The sequence below is a fragment of the Euprymna scolopes genome, chromosome 36 (assembly GCF_053919585.1).
Source record: "Euprymna scolopes isolate OS-2025 chromosome 36, ASM5391958v1, whole genome shotgun sequence".
NCBI lineage: Eukaryota > Metazoa > Mollusca > Cephalopoda > Sepiida > Sepiolidae > Euprymna > Euprymna scolopes.
The window spans coordinates 62,413,146-62,436,380 of NC_136517.1; the positions used below are offsets into that span (position 1 = coordinate 62,413,146).

At 33.8% G+C, this 23,235-nt stretch overlaps 1 pseudogene; it reads left to right on the top strand.

Moving 5' to 3' along the window:
- Nucleotides 1–20,260: 20,260 nt before the first annotated feature.
- LOC145260821 (U2 spliceosomal RNA) lies at nt 20,261–20,387 on the top strand (annotated as a pseudogene).
- Nucleotides 20,388–23,235: the final 2,848 nt, after the last annotated feature.

Here is a 23,235-nt window from a genome sequence, read left to right on the forward strand (position 1 = left end):
TATCCCAATTGTTTTAATCTTATTGCAGGGTTCATTATAAATAAATTAAAAACTCATCTTCAGTAGAAAACGCCCGATCTTATTAGGAGTTGACGGTGGTGATGGTTAATAATGTAGATTGATGACTTGGGTGTGCCAAGTTCAAAGCGAATCAGTTCCATAGTAGCATTTCATTATGGACGTTGGTAACCTTCGCGTAGTACCTGATTCGAGGAGACTAATGCCAACAACAAAATCAATCGTCCCATGTTAATTCATACGAATTTAATTGACCGTACAAAAAAACAAAACAATACACATCCTTTTAATCGACTCCACCTTTTCTTCTTATCTGTAATATCCTCTCTCTCTCTCTCTCTCTCTCTCTCTCTCTCTCTCTCTCTCTCTCTCTCAGACATGATATTGTTAGTCTCAGTCTTTTTTATAAATATTATTATGGCAGGTGTTCTTCAGAATTGTCTGATCTATCTCCTGCTTCCTTTGTTTCAGCTTGTTTGACTCGTTGGTCTAGTGATCTTCATCAATTCACTGTTTTAATACCTCATTGTAATACAGCTTCTTATTTTAGTAGCTTCTTTCCAAGAACCACAAGCTTGTTGAACGCTCTTTCTGACGGTTTTCTCCTACTTATAACCTTGGTCTTTTCAAAACTAGGACCAATAGGCATCTTCTATCCTTGCAATAATTCCTCGTTCTTGTTAGTTCTTTATATCAAATGGAATCATGCCTTGTCTGGAGCGATTTTCATAAAAATTGTTTTTTATTGAAATAAAATTACGCTCGCTAAAAGTTGTGTTCTTTATTTTGGTATAGAGCTTTGTTTTCAACTGCATCCCTAAACAAAATAGAGAGACACACAGCACAGATGTATGACAGATAGATGTGCACTTATTTCCCACAAAGGAAATGAAACTTTTTTAGATATATCTATTCATTTCTGATTTTGTGAACGAATCAAAGGTTTATTAAGCAAACATTTCTTGAGCTGCTTCATTTGAGATTATTTTTGCTTTTGATCCAGAGAAATTGAGCGATGAATTTCCCACTGAAAAGAATAATTGATATGAAAAGAGATGTTATTGGTTTTCTTTCATGCTGACACAGAGCAGTTACTAATGGCACAAAGAAAAGTGGCTACCTAGCGCGCGCACACACACACACACACACACACACACACACACACACACACACACACACACACACACACACACATATATATAATATAAAAATAAATATTAATTCTTTTATACCTACAAACATTAGTGTTTCATACTTTCGCAATCATCAGTGTAGAAAGTGATAATTACTGCCAGTCGGTAAATTCAAACCAAATCATACAGTCACCCTTGACTTCGTAGGCCAGTATTCTACCTCCAGGCCATCAGCATTTAATACAAGAATTAAGAGAAATCAAGTACCTATAAATGCCAAGTCAGTGGTATAAATATTAAACGATCAGAGAGTATTCAACACCAGGAAGTCGGAATATTTCATGTGCACTAAATTTGAACCACTTTTTCTTAAGGACTCAAATTTATTTTCTTAAATAGGCTTTATAATTTTAATATCTTTTAAATTATTTTTTACCAACGGATACTAGTCTTACATGCTTATGCAATCATTAATGTAGGAAGTGATAATTATTGCCAGTTGAGAGATTCAAAGACATGTGGTAGACTAGACATGTAGTCAGCCACATCTCTTCAATGTGGTTAGACTAGCAAGTGCCTCAAATCGGGATCACCAAGACGTCAGTCGGTACTACTAACCTCCTAGCTATCCAACTGCACTTCTTGAGTGTAAGCGAATTTTCAATGTAAACATTTCCAATTGCTTGAGAGCTCCATTTCTTTACACAAGGAGTAATGCATTATAAGCTAATAGTAGTTGGCGATTTCATTTATTAAAAGCTCAAATGAAGAAGTAGGGGATATTTTAGTAATCCACACACACACACACGCATATATATATATATGATAAAATTTTTTAAAAATGCTCTGCCAGAGTTCACACTAATATTCACATAAATTCATTGAATTACGTCATTAATTTAATTTTTCATGTATAAATTATTATGATAATTTTTCCTGAAGAAAAGTTAAAACATGTACTGTTGACTTATATATTGTTAAAGATATATTTTTAGATAGTGAGGATTCTCTGACATGCTATATATTTTCTCATTTCCTCTCACCACCTGAAATGGATTTATTCAGAAACAAGAAAAAGGCACGTTTTTAATCGCTAGCGTTTTTGTGACGATACGAATATATTATTTCCATATATAATATTTTGATTGTAGAAATTCCCCTCTAGACCAAGGTACCGTAGGTTTGCAACAACAGATTCCACATACAAATTTATTATGTCTAGACTATTAGCCACTACCTTATGTAACTTTAGAACATTTTGAACACTTTTAGTCGTTATAATAAAATCTTACATTTCATCCTAGGAGCAACACCATCACAATCGCAACCATCTTTAGAGGATGTAATTCATATTTTCCCCTCTAAATATTAGGTTCTCTTACAGCCCACAGTCAACATCGGGAGGAAATATACATATTATACATATATTGCACTTGAATCCTTTGTAACTGGATCATAAACTCATAGACATAACATCATCTTTCCTTTTTCCAATTCAAAAATAATAAAGTCTCCCCAGACTATTTCCGCTCATTCTGGTTGGCAGAGCTCTGACCATTCCTGTATTCCGGATTAATGGCATTCTAAACGAACGTTCATGTACCATTCAAATATATATATTCTTCCCAACTCTTTCTCTTTCTCGTTCGCTTTTCACATTTTTCTATGTTGAAGAAAAAAACATTTCATGGTGATGCTGAAGAAAAAAACAACAAACATTTTACAGCGTCAACATTATCTACAAAATTTTTTTATTTCCTCTCTCTCTCTCTCTTTCTCTTTCCATATATATGCTTCCCCACTCTCCTTCTCTCTCTCTCTCACTTTTTTCTCACTCCGATTATTATTTCTCTTATGTGTTTCTGTGCCCGTGTTTTCGTTTAACCATGCAGTTCACTACCATAAATTGCTATCACAAAAGCAAAAAAAAAGTCACCTACTTACTTTTCATTCCGCCTTTACTTACGTATTCACAGATTGTTGTGAAACAATTATAGGAGATGAGTATAACAAATAAAAATGCATAAACAATTTTCTGTATTAATTAACTTATGGATATTTTTCTAGAATAAAAATAAACAGTTTGCCACACTAATTCCTTCTTAAATAAAAAAATGAATTTTGTCATTTTTTGTGGAGGGGTTCCACTTACACAAACTGTGCAACAGTAACGCGTGGCCGGGTATGGCTAGTATTTATATAAAATATACAAATAAACATAACATACACATATGTAATAACAATGTGCGGCACTCGTCTGCTTTCAATAAAATCCCCCAACTATCCCTCTTTCATCCTTTCATTCTCTCTGTTTCACTTGTGACTTCTTTTTTCGAGTATTGGTAGCAACAGTAGTCGCTGAAGCGACGTGGTTGCTATGGAAACCAGTCATAAAAAGCGTCGCTCACCTCCTTACGTTTTTTTTTACCATTTTGAACACCAGTAAATTCATCATAACTTTTGTTTTACTGAACGAAAATTGAAAACTGTAATAATTGTTAGAAATTTGGTCAAAAAATAAGTGAGCGGTGAAGCTTTCAAGCAGTTTTACATGACTAAAACTGTCACTTAACCTTATATTCAAACACTACGGTGTTTGAATGATAAATTATGCTATACACATAACTTTTCTTTTTGCTATATTAACTGTGATATTATTATATATATTTAATAAATTATGCTATACAAATAAATTAGCTTTTTGTTATATCAACTGTGATATTATTATATATATTTATTAAATTACGAGGGGCGTGCAATAATTAATGCCCCTGACCCACTTCCATTTGTCTGATCTAGCTGAAATTTTGCATGTGCAATAATTTATATATCTACGTGTTATGTGGCAAATTACAGCTCTGAACTAATTGTGGTTTCTGTTTTACAGGTGTTTGAACTGAGTCAAGTGTGAAATGGAGCCTGTTGAATGTCGAGCAGTGATCCGGTTTTCGTATTTGAAAGGACGCACACCACAGGAGACTTTTGATAAAATGAAAGAAACTTATGGTGATAATGCCCCATCATATGACCTTGTAAAACGCTGGCATCGTGAATTCAAACATGGCCGGAAGTCTGTGGAAACAGTCCCAGACTTGGTCGCCCCCCTTCTGCCATTGATGAGGCATCTGTCCGTCAAGTTGAGGCTGCCATTTTGGAAGATCGGCGCATTACTATTCACCAAATAGCCCAAGATGTCAAGATTAGTACAGGGTTTGTGGAAACTATCATTCATGACCATTTGCATATGCATAAGGTGTCTGCCAGATGGATTCCCAGGTTGCTCACACCATTCTAGAAGCGAGAATGCGTCAAGTGCTTGAGGATGAATTTGGAGATGTGCCAAGAAGATGAGTCAACATTTTTCAAAAGACTGATTATACAGGATGAAACCTGGGTTCATCACTATCATCCAGAGACCAAAGCCTAGTCAATGCAGTGGAAGCACTTGGACTCACCACCTCCAAAGAAGGCAAGTGTGCAGCCCTCCGCTGGCAAGGTCATGCTCACAGTCTTCTGGGACCAGGACGGAGTAGTGATGACAGATTTCCTGGCAAAGGGTACCACAATTACAAGAACCTATTATGCTTCACTTTTGAGGAAATCAAGGGAAGCTATCAAAATCAAGAGTCGGGTCAAGATCAGCAAAGGTACCCTCCTCCTGCAGGACAACGCTCCCGTCCACATGTATGTCGCCAGATAAGAAGCACAGGCGTGTGGTTATGAAATCCTCCCCATCCTCCCTACTCTCCTGACCTTGCACTTTCTGACTTTCACCTCTTCCTAGCCATGAAGTTGTTTTTGAAAGGAAAGCGTTTCAAGACGATGTAGTCATGATTTCTGAAGTCACGTCGTGGTTGGCGGACCAACCTGGGGTGTTCTACAAAAACGATCTCCAGAGCTGCATCAAACGATGGGAGAAATGCATAACTCTGGGTGGTTCCTATGTAGAGAAAGACTAATAACTGTGCCAAGTTTCGTTGCTCTACTGCTATGGGAAGTGGGCCACGGGAATTACTTATTGCACGCCCCTCGTATGTTATACAAATAATTGTTATTTTTTCTATATCAACTGTGATATTATTATATATAATTAATAAATTATGCTATACAAATAAATTTTATTTTCGCTATTTTTGCGATTTTACATTTTTCGATCGATGTATTTTTCTTTTTAAAAGTAAAATAATTAAAAATCAATTTACTGCATAATAGTTTATTTGGCTAATTTTAAAAATGTATTGATATAATTGCATAATTTAGCATTTTTCCTTTAACGTTTTATATTCAATGTAATTTATTTCTTTTGTCAAAATATTAAAATCAATATAATAATCATTTTTTATATGGCAAGATTATTTAAAATCTTTAAAAGTGAAACAAAATGCCAATTACATTTTTATTACTGCATAAGACACATCTGATTAAGTTGAAATAAAATAGTTCTTATTTAAATTCTAGTATCTTCCTTTTTAAAGTTTAAAATTAATCAATATTTGTCGGTAAAATTATTTTCTGGTTAAACATTTCCGGTTAAACATGAACACTTTTCTCTTGAAGCAGAAATCTTATTCCAAGAAAATACCTAAATTTTTAAAGTTATATTTATCAACAACTTCATCAACAACATTATTAACAACATTATCAACAACATTATTAACAACATTATCAACAGCATTAACAATAACAAAACGATAACATTATATTTATATCAATTAATAAAACATGTTAAGAATCACATAAAAAGTATCACATAATGCAATATTTACAAACGAAATTATAAATTTGTAACTGATAATGATTCATACCAGTGCCATCGTTCTCCTGCAGTCATGAAGTTACACACGTATACCACGCTGATGTGATTGTCAGATTTTAAGAGGGCACGCCACCACTAAATTTTTTTATATTTAGATATGGCTTATTTATTGGGGGTGGGGGTGCAATTTATTTTTTCTTTTAAATTTTTCAAAAAAATGTCAACAATGTTTGACATTTTGGAAGGAAAATAGCATTATGGGAAATATTAGTGTCACTGACAATGTTCTATTTTTCATTTTTATTTCTAACAGTGTAAGTATAATGCCCTAAATCGGCTCTATTCAAAGTGAACATAATAGCAGCTTTTGATTTGAAATTTCTGACAAAAATATTTTTCTTGTATTGAAATTCATTATTTCGGCATTAATTCGCCGAGGAGTGTAATTTTCAAATAAAAATCTATTTATTTAAACACACAAATAGTTAATTTCAGTAGGAAATGTTCTAATAACTTCCCCAAGTGCTCAGTAATTTGTTGACATTCCTTACAATGTTTGAGCACTGAAGAGTTAGTTTTGAGCAAACGTTTGAATTACTGGTGAATATCATTAGGATGGAATTCAATAACCATTCTCAGAGAAATTTTATCAATCGTCACAGTTTGGAATCCACAGACGGCCTTAACAATGCTATTGTATTCACTATCTTGTAGTCTGTAGCAGTGCATTCCGTGTATTTTAACATATTTCAGTGTTTTACTTTCTTTAAAATTGAGTAATTATTTTGCACTGTCAGGGAAATTGTTTATTAAACATTCCTAAATGCAATGGTATCTTCTTGTTGGTCACTATTAAAAGCACCTCCAATCGATTCTCTAAGGTATGCAACGCTATGAGTGCCAGGAACAAGCAATCTTTTTAATTGCTGAATTGGCAAATCAATGTTTAGAGTGCTTTTAATGATGTCAGACAACAAACGAAGGTGGTAAATTGTCTGAATAATGCTATTAGCAAAACAAGCCTTTTTTTCATTGATCAATTTCAGGTCCAAACTATTTTGAGTATCTGAATTGTCAATTTTTGGTCGTTTTCTATTTGAATCATTATATTTTGCCTCAAACCATGATCAATAATGATTATTTTTCGTTTTTAGGTCTGTTTATACAATGAAAAATTTGAGCCTTGACAGAGCAAGGAGAAAGTAGTGGCAAATTAACTCTGTCTCTTTTGGCTCTCAATCTTATTATATTCAGTCCATGCACTTTTGTCACATATTCTGGCGAGTTTCGAACTCACGACTTTCTGCATGGTTAAGCAGACGTGATAACCACTACACCACACAACCTTAACGACTGGTTGATATTATATATACAATTATTATTATTGCATCTTTAACGGCGCAATTTTTACATACGTGGAAAATTTTTATGAACCAAAATTGCAAAAGGGTTTTTTTTTTCTAAAAGATCGATATTAGATCAAAATATATAAAATGGTTTCCCAAATGAATAAGAAAATTATGAAGTGTATTATTATCACTATTCCAAAATAATTAATTAAATATTTGGTAGGTGAATTTAAAATTTATTGTTTTTATATAACATACCTGAAACGTCATTACGAATAGTAGTCATTGAAAGTGAACTTAGCTTCGACTCAACATTTTGTGGAGTCTCGCAGTTTCTTGCTCGACTAATAAATTCGAATATTTGATATTCCATTTTATACCTTTTTATAGCGACGCACGTGTCGGACCCTCATCCCTAATATGCACGCCGCCATTTTGATTATATGCTTTTATTTTTAGAACACGCGGAAGTGGGAAAATAACAATAATAAATCGACGGCTACATTTTCATACATTTATTTTCTTACAGAGAAAATTTGTGAAAGGCAAACATAAGGTCGCAAAATGCACGATACATAAAAGGGGGTACACGCGTATGGACGTAACATAAGATTCAACGTTTGAAAGTCTCTATATGCTTGTTTCCATTGTATAATTGAAACAAGCATAAATTGTCAGGGTAAACACTTTATAGAGAATGCAACTGGCCTATACAATATAAGCTGGGACAGGAATGCTAAGTGTTGAAGCACCATGTTAAAATGCTGTAGAGACTTGTCGAAACTTCCATGAAAATGAAATCTGATCAAATTAGCGCATGAAAGCTATAAAAAAAAATGAAAAAAAAAAAAGCTGAGAACTAGACAGACATTGCGCCTGCTTCAAAAGTCGATCAAGAAAGAGACCAAGACTCGATTTGGAATCTCGCACCACACATGTACGAGTTTTTTGTGTTTCAAAATTAAAGGATAATTTGTGCTACTATAGCGTGATTCTTATCCTATTTTCGGTTTTAAGGTGATTCTTATCAAAGGAGGATAGAAAAAACATACTTCTTTACACTATTTTATTCTATTTATATATAAATGTTCCTACTGTCTGTGTGTGTGTGTGACGCAGTTTATCTCAGCCTACAGGCAACCCACCCAGGCAAGTTAGGTACCGAAATGAAGCTTATGACCGAGCGGATGTTTTAGTGATATTTATATCCATGTTTGGTGTATGGAAATGCAAAACAAAAAAAAATGCAAAAAGAAAAAAAAATGCATGCAAAAATAAAAAAAAAAGACACATTTTTAGTGCGTTCTCAATCTCTGTATTTATATATCTATATATCTATATGCATATATATCTATATATCTGTGTCTATATGTGTCTGACAGAACTTTCTGCGGGGGAGGAGGTACTCATACCAAGAATACAAATGAATCCCCAAGATGAACAATTTGTCGCGTGGATTCGTCGTCAATTCTCGGTGAGGCCTGCCTTCGCCATATCAATCAATAAAAGTCAAGGCCAGATGTTGAGCAAGGTGGGTATATGGCTGGAAGAACCGACTTTCACCCATGGTCAACTGTATGTAGCGGCATCGCGGATAAAAAACCCACACGATCTGATCTTTACTCTGAAAAAAAGTGACTGTAAAAAGACGAGGAACGTGGTGTATAAAGAAATCCTATAACTTCAAATACTTTCGTGGTGAACACTTCCTTGATGTTGTTGTTTCCACTGTTGTTGTTTCTTTCATGTAAATAAAAATTGTGTAAATACACTGTACTTACTCGCTTTTCTTTCACAACATACAGCCATCTGGCTGCAACGGGGCTACTTGACTGAAAATCCATAAACTAACTTCAAACAATCAGAATTAACTTCGGTCGGCAATATTGCAAAGCTGAAGCATTAATTTAGTAAAAAAAAAAAATAAATAAATAACAAAACAAAATTGAAAAAAAAACAAAACAAAATTAAAAAAAAAACTTTAAAAAAATTAACAAAAACTTGTTGAATGTCACTTAAGATTACTACAAAGTTATCTTGATCTTTCAAAATACGCCAGCAGTGTTCATTCATGTGCGACTGGAGTAGATGTTGTGGAACTTCTCGCCTTTGCTTCAAAATCTCCATCTTTCTGTCTAACCAATTCCTCTCAATTTATTGAGTGTGCACACCTGTATTTGGATCTACGTAGTGTTCCTGGTGACTGACGGTTTTGTGATCATACGCAGCTTCATGAAGTTGTCTATAAGCTGGACATTTATCAGAATATATTGTTGAACCTACTTCTTCCTAGCATTAAATGAGAAATTAACGTTGCTGCATCTCGTTTGTGTATGTAAAATTACCTAACATCAATACCCTGACACAATCCAAAGACCTATGGACCATCAATGCGTGTGACATGGGGAATATTATATTATTTTTTTTTTCGTTTAGTTGTTTTTTGTTTATTTTTTGTGTTTTTTTTTTTAATCACCCATGTTGAGATAGGAAGAAGAAAATGATTATAAGAATCACGCTATTGTAGCGCCGAATAATTCTTACTCGTTATCAGTATAATTCAGATGAGATGACTTAAAAAATGATTCAAAGGCGATAATTTTGAATATGCGACCGCAACAGACAAAATGATTTAAGGCTAAAAGATAACATCGACAAGAACATCGATGATGATTAAAAAAATAAAAAAAAAGGTCGATTTCACGAAATCAGCAAAGATATATGACATAATGAATCGACCGAAGCCATTTTAACAAATGCCTGGTCCTTTCGTATAAACCTATTACGCGGAAGGTTCTTTTTTGATAAATAATATCCACGTGTAATCAACCCGCTTATGTGCGTAATGTCTGTTCACACTTACAAAAATTCTGAATTGAACGACACACCCAAAATATAACATGGAGTGATTTTACATTGCTGGGCGGCAGCGCCTGAAGGAAGCCGTGTACATGTCGGGGTTAAGTAGTTGTCCTTCGCAACGTCACCTGATTCTTTTTGGGAAGGCTCACGAGACTTTGTAGAAAAATTAAAAGGTCATGGCTAACATATTTTCCATCCTTTTGTGGGTGAGAAAGAGGGAGAGAGATAGAGATAGGATGAGAGAGAAAGAGAGAGAGAGAGAGAGAGAGAGAGAGAGAGAGAGAAAGGATAAAGATATATAGACAGAATGAGAGATAGATATTAGAAGAGAAACAGAGATAGAGAGAGAGAGAGAGAGAGTAAGAAAGAGGAAGAGGAAGGATATAGTTAAAGAGAGAAGGAGGGTGAGAGAAAGGAGATAGGACGTGAGGGAGAGGAGAGAAAGAGAGAGAAAGAGGGACGGGAGAAAGATATATAGAATGATAGAGATTAAAAGAGAAAGACACACAGAGCAAGAATGAGAGAGAGTGAGAAAGCGGAAGGGAGATAGAATTAAATCGAGAAAGAGGGCGAGAAAGAGAAGAGGTAGGACGAGGGGGGGGGAGAAGACACAGAAAGAGAGAGAAAGAGTGATAAAACGGAGAAAGATATAGAAAGAGAAGAGATAAAGATATGTAAAGATATATATATATATATATATATATATATATATATATATATATATATCTTTACATATCTTTATCTCTTCTCTTTCTATATCTTTCTCCGTTTTATCACTCTTATATATATATATATATATATATATATATATATATATATATATATATATATATATATATATATATATAGAGAGAGAGAGAGAGAGAGAGAGAGAGAGAGAGAGAGAGAGAGAGAGTCCGAAATGATATGAAAGGAATGCGTGTCTATTTTAATTAGCTACTATCGTCTCTTGCGGCAAGACAATATTCCAAACTGACCCATTTCTTCTTGGAGACATTGTCGGTAATTTCTTTTCAGTGTCTGTCGACCTTCTGGCGAAACTAATTTAACTAAATTAGTCCAACCAGATTGCCTAATGTCTATAATGCAAACATTTTCGTGAAATCGAATAACGCATTCTTCGGTAGTTGATATTGTTTGTAAACAATAAGAGTTTCCCATTTTCTAAAGAAAAGAATCGGGTTGTTTCTTGGAAATGGATATTAAGAACTAGTGATGGGACTATTAGAATATTTTTCCTGATTCCGATACAATTACCGATTCTTTCTAAATTACCGATTCCGATAAAATTACCGATTCCGATTTTGATTCTTTATAAATCTCTAAATATTTAACTATAGAATTGTTTTTCCCCGATTACTGTAAAAAAATATGTTAAATGGAGAGATATTTTCTCAAACATAAAAACAAATTGGTGGGGAGTGGATGGGGGTGGGTGCTGATCTATAGATTTTACTTTTACTTGAAGTTTAAAATCAATAAATATTTATTTTATTATTACTACCAGCAGTGAAAAATTTTGCTTTAAACAAAATCAAAAAAAAAAAAAAATAAATAAATAAAATAAAATAATTAAAGGAATCATTTTTTTAATCAGAAAATAGACACACATTTTTCCGATTCCAATACCCTAAAAAATTCCGATTTTTTTCGATTCCCGATTCCGATTTCGATTAAGCGTCCCAACACTATTGTAAATATTTTAAACTTAGACTGTAGATCAATCGAAGTCTGTGTTTTGGTGTGCTGAATCACTGTTTTACGTTAGGTTGGAGGACAGCGTTTATGATTGTTTGCAAATAAAAAAAAATCTAAACTTGCTGAAAGGTACTGTCAAACATTCTACGATAATTCATGTTGGGGGTGGGGGGTCATTTAGGTCACGTGTATCTCTTTGTAAGGTCATTTGTACAGAAATAGCGGTATTACGAAAACTACAAACACTTTGTTATTTGTCATTTGCCACAAAGTTCAAACGATTTCTTTGATGGTCATTTTGTCTTTCAATATTTCAAAATTTAAAATTTCTAATTATACAGTTAGGTCGCTTATCGGACAGTGACATTAACATTTAAATTTATACACAAAATAGAAAAACTTCAGCTTTTTTAATATACTAAGCATGTTCACGCGATGGACGTACTAAGACAAACTAATTTGCATATTGATTTGCAAGATGACACCTCATTAATTCACTATTCCTGATGGTTTTCTAATTCGATTATTGTTTTTATTTTATTATTACACGTTATTCTATTGAGGAATTTTATTTCGGATCGTGAATAAAAACATCTGTGATGAAACAAAAACGTCTGAGAGACTCTTTTCAAGTCGATTTACTTTTAGAAAATGCAATCGAATTCGATATTGCAAATTATAAATAAATTTCCCGCAAACAAACACACACGATTTCAAATGGATCTGAGTAATCCCTCATTTCATAATAAAGTGCAATAAAAAGAATAATTATTATTTAATTATAATTATCAAGCCCTTTAAGAATACTTAAGGATGGCCACTGTCTGGAAAGTAAGAGGCGTTTATGCTACGTTCACAACTTCCTGTTCGGACACTATGGACTGTCTAATGTCCACGCCAGAATTAAGCGTGTATTCTTCATTCCCTTCATTCTCGTGGCAATTGCTTGGTGGCCCAAAGGTAGAGGCCTAGCAAATGGAGACAAAGGGGACTCTGTGGCTGCGTTTGAATCTCCCGCCCGGCAGGAATTGGCATCCTACACTGATGATTGCGTAAGCTTATAACACTAATGTCTGTAGGTATAAAAGAATAATTATATATATATATATATATATATATATATATATATATATATATATATATATATAAATAAGAAATCAGTTCAAATAACAAGATCTGCCGCTATCAATAACAATGAACCAGTCTACATTTCTAATCCAAACCAAAATACTAATCGCAATGCCTCTAACCCACCTAGTCGCATTAGGAGAACGAAAAATATTCGGTTTAATCCTCCATTTAGCCTAAATGTCAAAACTAATATACCTAAAACTCTTTCAAATACCCACACAGATATAGTTCTATTTTCAATAAAAATTCAATCAGGATTTCTTATTCGACAATGCCTAATTTAGCACAAAGAATCTTAACATCTAATAACAAAAAAAATTAAATCAGCCCAAAAAATCCCTTTCCCAATTAAACCCAAAACTAACTGTAATTGTAATAACAAACATCTTTGCCCACTCAATAATGATTGCATCCATAAAGATGTTATATATTCTTGCACTATTACTGAGCTCCCACGCAATCCTCCTATAACAGACACTAATATTTCATCTTCAAATTCTTCTTCTTCCCATCCTCCATCTGATATAGTTACTAATCCAGTACACCACTCGATCAGCCCTTCCATCTACAATCATTCAACTAGTAATAATGATGATAATAATAATAATAATAATAATAATAATAATAATAATGAGAATAATAATATTTCTCCTAACAGCCATCCTAACACTAACAACACTCATTATCCCCTCCAAAATAGTCTTCATACAGACATTGTCCCACCATTTGTTGAACACTATGAACAAAATTCAAACTATTTAACTAATACAAATCAGCAAATTAATATTAATACCAGACCTCGAGCTTTTAATAAAGTACATACATATATCGGCGCTACTTCAACATTAATTAAGAAAAGAATATTAAACCACATTTCTTCTTTTAACAACCATAATTCTAATAATAACCAAGGAACTTCTCTAACCACTTTAATTAAAAAACTTAACTCTAACAATACCCCCTTCTCAATCAAATGGACTATCATAAAAAAAGTTAAGTCTTATACCCCAGGCTCTAAGTCATGTCGCCTCTGCACAACCGAAGCTATAACTATAATTACTTCCCCTCAAAGTAACAATATAATAAATTCTAAAAATGAACTGATCTCTTTTTGTAAACATAAGTCCAAATTTAATTATGGCAATTTTGAAATTACATAGTTATTACTTTTACCCTTTATATAGATATAAAATATTTTTTCTTTAACTTTATCGTTTTTCTACATACTTCTTAATACTTTATAATTTAATAATACTTTATTTTAATTCTTTATCTCTGCGTTGCATGGCCGGTTTTTTATCTGCATTTTCTGCTTTATTTTTAAACTTTCCTATCTATCTAATATATCAATCTACCCATACTTTCATATCTTGTATGTATATTTACTTATATTTTACTATATGCATTTACTTTTTTATTTTTTATCTTTTATTTATTTTTTATTTTCTTGAATTTGCAGATACTGGCCATCCTCTCCTTTTAAATAATTTTTATTTATTTATTTTTTTTATTTTTTTATTAATTTATTTATTTATTATCCATTTAGTTTCGTCTAGCAACTCTTGCTGACATTTTTTAATTGATGACATGTACATTTCAGTTGACCTATATTATTTTGTCCTATATATTTTTTCGCGCCTTTAACATTTCCTGTCTGGGTCATTTTGACTTTTGTTTCCCTTTATTTTATTTTATATTTTATATTTAACTTTATCATTTTTTTCCTCTCTCTCTTCCCTGATCTTTCTTATTTATATTTATGTCTCGGAAGTAGAGTGAAAAGCATATCTTATTTTTCTTTTATTAATATTATTGGAATCTTTTCTTTATTCCTTGTACACGTTTTTGTGAATTATTCCATGGATTTGGATTATTATGGACCATCTTCTTCCAAATATGGGATTTCCTGGGAGTTTACTTGTACAAATGGAAATTCTTTTAACTTTCTTGAAGTTTTACATTTGGATTTTACCGACACTGGATTTTTTATCTTCCACCACCATTCATGTGTAATCACCTTTTTCTTCACTATATTCCCTCTGCTTCACTTTTTTTGTTTTCAAGTAAGATCTTTGACTTACTTGTTGTTTCATCAAATACTTCTGCATGCAAAATCCGATTCCGCATTTTGCTAATTCCTACCCTCTGATGAGAAGGAAAGTATTCCTTTGAAACTCAGCGGATTAAGGACTATCCATTTATCTAGTGTTTCCTTTTCAGATTAAATATGTTTTTAACTCATTTCAAAGTGTTTTTTTAACATATTTTATTAACTATTTGCTCATATATATATATATATATATATATATATATATATATATATATATATATATATATATATATATATATATATATATATATAGCATGGATACCTGACGTAACCTGAGTGAACATGAAATTCGATATGAAGGTACTTTATGTGCCTGGCAGTGTCCTTAGATAGGTTTTGTGTCTTCGATAAGTATTGTACAGAATTCTTTTGCCTTTATCAGACGATTTTTGCAAGCCTTTTCTATGAAAAGAACACCTGCCATGCTTTATGAGAAATATTGAAGTTTTTGTTTTTAGTGCACGCTTTATGGTAGAGGGTGAAACATTCAATTCACAGGAAAAAGCCCGAATTCAGATGCCAGGGTTCTCCAACACTTTTTCTGCAGATTTTCGAGGAATTCTGCTGTCAGATCTTTTATTATGTCGCTTTCTTTTGGCCACAGCATCGTAGTCTCTATTGCAATTCTCCAGTTTATGCCAAATTATTTCTACAGTGTTCAGGAAGTATTGATCATAATCTCTTTATTTTGATGACCAGCGCGAATCATCATAATACAAGGGATTCTCTTCCATTATTCATATTCATTATTCTTGCTGTCATCCTGGATATGAACGAAGGGGGAATTTAAACTTTAAAATCAAACCAACTTTATCCCTGTAACATGCTTACCTGACTGTGCTAACATGCATAATAATGTGAGCAAACATATCACTACTCAATTCCCTGCAAGCAGGGCCTCTAATTCAGAGTAGCCTTTTATGTCTCGGTGGCAGTTTGTCTTATCTGAAGTGAATCTGAATCAAATAAAAAAATATATATGAATAAAATAAAAGTGTGTCCATTATTTCCCTTAACTTGGAGTTGTGTGCCTCTGTCTTCTATATCTGCAAACAGTAATCATTATTATGAAGCATAATTTTTCCCTGTCTTCTTTAACGGAGGATGTAAATTATTTTAGCATATTTGATGATTGCTGACCTTTGTCAATTACAGAAGCATGATCGTCGCTATAAGTTATTGATGCAATTGAATATCTTCTAAAATATTTTCAGGCCATGAATTGTCCTAATTACATCAACTCTAATCAATTGTCTTAATAATATTTTGAGTTGCCTGCGTTGGGGCCAATACAGAATAAGGATTTCTCCATCGGCTATATAATGTGTTAAAAAAAAATAGTGTGTTATTTTCCTTTTAGACGAGAGTTCGGTTTCTAATTATACATCCATAGTAGAATGGACATGGATATAATAACTGGTCTATTAATTTGCAATCGTTCAATACCCATTTCCAACACTAATTACGATGCTCTCGACGTTTTAATATGTCCACATAATAGCAAAATTGATCCCCACGTAAGAATGGTATCATCGTTCTAATTAAAATATGAATTGCTTTTTGAAATATTCAAAACGAAGCAAAATTATACTCAATTTTTGAACTATTTACACATACTTATAGACATCGAAACAAAGCGCAACGGCTACCGTGATTAGGAAACAAATTTAAAGACGGCATTCCAAGTGAGGACTTATGCAGCAAGTTGTTTGTTCAGATTACAATTAAATTTCTGCATGCTGACAGAGTCGGGAAAACAGGGAACAGGCAAGTAATTCCAAAGACAAGCAGTCTGCGCAAAGAAATTAGAGTATAAAGTTTTCTGGCATTTGGACACCTTTGCAGTGAAGGAGCGAGATTAATCAAGTAAGTTGGGGATATTTACCTGGGGGGGGGGTTTCAAGTGCAGTAAGTTTATTGGAACACATTCCATGGAAATGCTTGTAAAACAAATATAAGGATGCAATGTTGCAGTGATGAGACCGGGTTGGAGCTTGGTAGACTGTATGGAAACTATTGTTTTTTGTTTTTTTCTTGCATCCTGTTCAAGACAGAGAAACTAGTGGTTAGTGTAGCAAGTGAGGCATGCTACCACTATGATGATGAACAAAGTGAGATATCATATTTCAGAGTGTGTCCGATTAGTTGGTTTGGGGACTTTACGGCATATTAACCATTGTTGAATGATTTTCTGTTGCAATCGCACATGCTTGTATCTGATTTGTTTGTAAATAAATTTCTTTTGTAAATAAATAGTCTGTAATAGTAATGATAGTTTCTATTTAACTCATAGATGAGATACTGACAGATATTATCACGTTGGATCATAGTAGACCTGGGAGTATTGGTAACTAAGGAGTGACTCCACACGCTTCAAAACTCCTAAATTGGAGCTTTTTTGCTGGATAGTTTTGTGTTATACGATTGACCTTTGGGGAAAGAGCTTGAGTGGTTGAAATAGAGAAATAGACAAATTAGTTTGCGTTATCACAACAGCTTTTTGCCATTGATTTCTCGTTGGTAGCGACTTCACTGGAATTTGGGTAGCAATAAGCCTCTCCAAAGTCCCAGTCCTCTTCGCATTTATCCAGTGGTTAGTACTTTCTCTACCTGGTGCTTCCATCCTCCTTGACCCTTCTCGATTATTTGTTTTTTTTGTGTTTTACATCTGTAGCAATTTATATATGTCCGACTTGCATCTGTAACTCATATGCATTAGTCTCCACAGTCAATGATTTTCCTTAATATTTCAGTCGTTTTTATTATTGTCATCTGTCGTATTTTTCAACCGTCCTTCTGATTTCAATCTCTCTCATCCTTTTCTCAAAGTTTTTCAGAATTGTGCCTAGTGCTTCTACTGTTATTAGTCATATCTTGACTTTTTTTTTTCCATAACCCCTTGAGCTCTCTAGTCAGTTCTGTGTACTTGCTGCACTTCTCTCTCTCCTTGACCTTCCTCACTTGATCGTACCTATTCTTATATTCTTTTTTGGACTAGTTTTCTGCATTCTCTTATTATGTGGTTTAATGTTACGTCTCTTTGTTCACGGAGTGTGCATTTACTATTATTATTATTGACTCACAAGGATCTTTCACACAGGTCATCAAAGATCTCCCTTTGAAAACAACTTGTAGTGTTCCTTTGAAGTTGCGTGAAATAAATGTCCCCAGATTTCCAGTACTCTCCACCTCTTTTGATAACATGTGCAACAGCTGCTTACCATTGATTTCTCGCTGGCAACGGCCATTGGTCTCCACTGAAATTTGAGTGGCAATAAGACTCCCCAAGGTTCCAGTTCTCTTTGCACTTGTCCAGAGCACTCTCTCCTCAGTCTTTCCATTCTCCATGACCCTTCTCGATTATTTGACATCACTCTTTGGGGGACGGCGGTGATGAGGCAATGGGAGGGGGTGAATGAGGGGATAGAGAACTTGTAGATATGCAGCTTCAATGTTCTTGGTTCCATGTAACACTTCTTCATATTTTGCCTCTACAGCAGTTTGTCTGGCCCGCACTTTGTGGTTCATGTGTATTAATTTCCATATTCAAGGGTTTTCCTTAATGTTTCAGCTGTTTTCATTTCATTTGTTGTATTTTTGCAGTCATTCCTCTGATTCCAATTTCTCACATTCTTTTTACAAAGTTTTTCAGAATTGTTCCTAGTGCTCCTACTATTATAGGTATTATTTTGATTTTCTTTATCATCGAATTCCCTTTCAGCTCTCTGGCTAGCTCTGTGTATTTGATTCGTTCTCTTTTTCTTTGATATTTACCCTGTTGTCAGCTGGAACAGCAAAGTATACAATTTCACAGGACTTTTCATTCTTGTAAATTATAACATCCGGTTTTCTTGCTTTGATGGGTTTATCTGTTTGTATGTCCATGTCCCATAAGATTTTGGGATTTTCGTTTTCAAGTACTGTTTCCGGCTTATGCTTGTACCATTTGTCTGTGCATTCGAAATGCAATTGTTTGCATAATTCCCAGTGTATTGCCCTCCCCACTTGGTCGTGTCTGTTTTTGTATCCCTTTTTGGCCAGTTTGCTGCATTCACTTACTGTATGGTTTATCGTATTGTTTCTTTGTCCACAGAGTCTGCATTTGCTTTTTCCTGTTTTTTTTTATCAATCTTTGCTTTGATGTGGTTTGTTCTTATCGAGTTATCTTCTGCTACGATTATTAGGGATTCTGTTTCTCGGTTTACGTGTCTTTTTCGCATCCATGTCCAAATGTTTTTGTTATTCTCATCTTTTGTCATTCTTATGAATCTTCCGTGTAGTTGCTTCTCTTCCCAATTTTCTTTTCTCATTTTATTCTTTGACTCTGTTTTCTGTTTTGTTGATTTTTTTTTCAGTGTCTTTCGCTGCCATAATTATCCTTTCATTATTTTGCATTATGTATTTTTCTAGTTCATTTTTTTTTGTGTGTGTCATTCACACAGTCTTCTATGCAGACCGGTCCTCTGCCACCGTCTTTCCTTTTTACATAGAGTCTGTCAATATCATCCTTTGGGTGTAGTGCATTGTGCATAGTCATGAGTTTCCTGGTCTTCTGATTGAGCTCAGTTCTTCTTTAGTTCACCGTATGAACAGTCCAGAGTAGCCTACGAGTGATACTGCCCATGTTTTTATCCCTTTTATTAGATTTCTGCTATAAAATTACGTTTTCAGGAGTTTTCTTGTTCTCCTGAAGTATTCCTTTCCAATTCTCTCTTTCATTGCTTTGATGGTGCCAGCTTCCAAAATTCCCAAGTATTTAGAGGCATCTTGTTCCCATAATACCCTTATCTCTGTTTGATTGGGTAGTACTATGCCTTCTGTCGTCTCCAGTTTTCCCTTTCTTATAACTTATAGTGTGCATTTTTAGTCGCGTGCAAGCGACTTTATAAGTCTGTTGATCAGTGGGTTTGTCTGTAACACTTTTGTGCTTGGCCTTTTTGGTTAAGATCAAAGGTCTGTTGTTAATAAATGTTGTTCTTAGCGTTTTAAGCTTTTCTTGGCCTTCCGGCAGATATTGCAAGCAAAGACCGTATGTGGGGGCAGCCCCACATATAAGACCTCGGTCAATGTAGGGGCAACCCTTCATACCAATTGTCACTATCCAGCTCCCCTACTCCCCGGGGAGTTGGTCCCCATTTCCCCTTCACTCCTCACATTAAAATCGACCTTGTGCCTAATTTGCTCGGTGGGGGAGCAAATAAATACCCTTTTCTTGGCCTTTTGGCCAAGATCAAAGTGTAGTATCTGTCCTTACTACATGCTGTACTTATTGTGATATAAAGTGGGGGATCACTTTTCTGTATTAATTTAATGTAAAATGATCACCCACTTTACAACCAATCAGTCTGAAAGCCATTCAAGTCATTCTCCAGATCATTCAAGTTGTTTTTGAAGGATTCCAGTTATTTTTTAAGCATTCAAGTCATTCTTAAGGTCATTCAATTCATCCTTAAGTTCATTAAAGTCATTTTAAGTCATTTACTTTTTATTTATTTAAGTCATTTCAGCCCATTTTTCGGTCATTTTAGTTCATCTTTAAGAATTTCATGTCAATCCTACATTCACGCATTCATTCATTACACGAGAGCACACGACTAATGGCTATCGGCCTTGTTCCATTCCAAACTCCATTTGGATATCCTGGCTGAAGATCCTGATAGTATTTATTAGTGTCTCTAGCTCCTTTTCGGCCTTTGCAAAAAGTTTGGGATCATCCATGTACATCAGGTGGTTCATTCTTTCCTAAGTATTAGAGAACTCATATCCGACTTGGCACTTTCTCAGTATACTGTTCAGAGGCATCATGGCTATGATGAACAGTAATGGTGATAGTGAATCTCCTTGGAAGATGCCTCCTTGTATGTTAATTTTTGTTATGCATTGTCCATCAGCTGTCAGTTCCAGATTTCATATTCTCATTGCATTTTCAATCATATTGGTGATTCTGCTTGGTATTTTATACATTTTTAAGCATTCTATTATCCATGCTTGGGGGATCCTGTCATACGCTTTTTTTTAGTCAATCCATTTCATGGCTAAATTCTTTTTCCTTTTTACCTTCTTTAAGATCTTTTGATCTATATATAGCAAATCTTGTGTTCCTTTTTTCTCTTTTTTGGCATCCTTTCTGTTCTTTGGGGAGAAGTTCACGATTATTCAGGGAGTGGTAGATTTGTTCCCTCTGCTGTTAGTACTTTCCACATAGTGGGTAAGCACGTGATGGGCCTATAATTGCTGGGGACGGTTCCTTTCTCCTTCTGTATCAATGTGGTTCTACCTTTTGTCATCCAATCTGGCACGTTTGCTTCCTATATACATCTTCTTGGGTTTTGGACTAGCCTTTCGTTTAATGTTATGAATTTTTTGAACCAGTATGCGTGTATCCCGTCGTGCTCTGGTGCTCTTCAGTTTGCCATTTTTCCTATGGTTTTCTTTAGGGTTTCCTTGTTGATTTCATTCACTTGTAACTCTTCTTTCATGTCTTGTAGCTACTCAGCATTTCTATTGTGATCTCGTCGTTCTTCCTATATCTTACTTCAGTAAAGTTTTGTTTCTGTCAGGTTTGGTTGTTCTGATTTTGTTTTTCCTCCATCCACATTTTGGTAGAATTGGCTTTCATTGTTTCCAAATGTCCTGTTTTGTTTGCACTATTCAGATTTGTATCTATATCGTCTTAATCTCCCTTCTTTTGTTTCTATTTTTTAGTTCAGTTCTTCATATTTCTTGTTTAGCCTCTCCTTGCTAGTCACATTTCCAATTTTCCATCTTCTCCACATCGCGTTCTTCCTATTTATCGTTTTGGCTTCTTTTTTATGTTTGTTGCTTTGGGTTTCTAGTCTCATTTCCCATCCAGGTTTTGTCGGTCCACTTTTCCCGGGTTGTTTTTCTGATTTGAAATTCATACTTCCCATCTTGGCACCTGTGTAAATTAAATTGTTTAAATCTGTGATTCTATCTGTTGTGATGTGTGGGAGGAGCTTGTTAACCTTCTCTGTTTCTGTTTTTAATTTGCTCTTGGTTCCTTAAAGATGGAAACTTTGTTTTTTTCCGTTCATTATTTTTTTTCACTTCATCTGCTTCATCCTCTGTTAGCTTTGTCTCATTGTTCTCGATTTCCACGTTTGTAGAGTTCGTCTTTACAGGTCCTCCACTTACGTTTCATAATCATAAAAATATAAATGTAAACGTATATGACACTAGTAATGAAATTATAAACGGATATGAGACTAGTAATCCCAATATAAACGAATATGACACTAGTAATAAAAATACAAACGCATATTACATTAGTAATAAAATATAAACACGCATTACTAGCAATCAAAATATAACCATATATGACACTAGTAATCAAAATATAAACATATGACACGAGTAATAAAAATATAAATGGATATGACACTAGCAATCCGAATAAAAATGGATATGACACTAGTAATCAAAATGTAAACAGATATGAGACTACTAATCTAAATATAAATGGATATGACACTAGTAATCAAAGTATACTCGGATATGACACTAATAATCAAAATATAAACACATATGACACCTGTAATGACAATATAAACGGATATGAAACTAGTAATAAAAAAATATAACCACATATGACACAAGTAATCAAAATATAAACGGATATGACACTAGTAATCAAAATATAAACGGATATGACATTAGTAATACAAATATAAACGGAAATGACACTGGTAATCGAATAAAACGCATATGGCACTAGTTATGAAAATATAAACACATATGCATTAGTATTCAAAATGTACACGGATATGACACTAGCAATAAAAATATAGACTGATCGGACACTAGTAATCAAAATATAACACATATGACACTCGTAATCAAAATATAACACATATGACACTTGTAATCAAAATATAACACATATGACACTAGTAATCAAAATATAACACATATGACACTTGCAATCAAAATATAACACATATGACACTAGTAATCAAAATAAACCACATATGACACTTGTAATCAAAATATAACACATATGACACTTGTAATCAAAATATAACACATATGACACTTGTAATCAAAATATAACACATATGACACTAGTAATCAAAATATAACACATATGACACTTGTAATCAAAATATAACACATATGACACTAGTAATCAAAATATAACACATATGACACTTGTAATCA